Raw genomic sequence first — 327 nt, 5'->3', positions numbered from 1 at the left:
TTTTTTTTTTTTTTTTTTTTTTTTGGTTTGCGCTTTGTTCTATGTTTTTTGGTGGTTTTTTCAGCGCGGTATACTCTCTTGTCTCTTCTATATTTTATATTATATTTATTTTAATTTATATAAAAAAATATATATATTTTATATAACACAATAAATATAATAAAAAAGTAATAAATACAATAAAATAAAAAGAAAATAAATAAAATAAAAAACGAAGCAAAACAAAAGAAACAACCAAACCAACCAAACAAACAAACAAAACAAAACAAAACAAAACAAAACAAAACAAAACAAAATAAAACAAAGCAAAACAAAACAAAACAAAAC

This window comes from Eimeria mitis, genomic scaffold (assembly GCF_000499745.2).
Source record: "Eimeria mitis Houghton genomic scaffold, Emh_scaff2009, whole genome shotgun sequence".
NCBI lineage: Eukaryota > Apicomplexa > Conoidasida > Eucoccidiorida > Eimeriidae > Eimeria > Eimeria mitis.
This window is presented reverse-complemented; position numbering follows the sequence as displayed.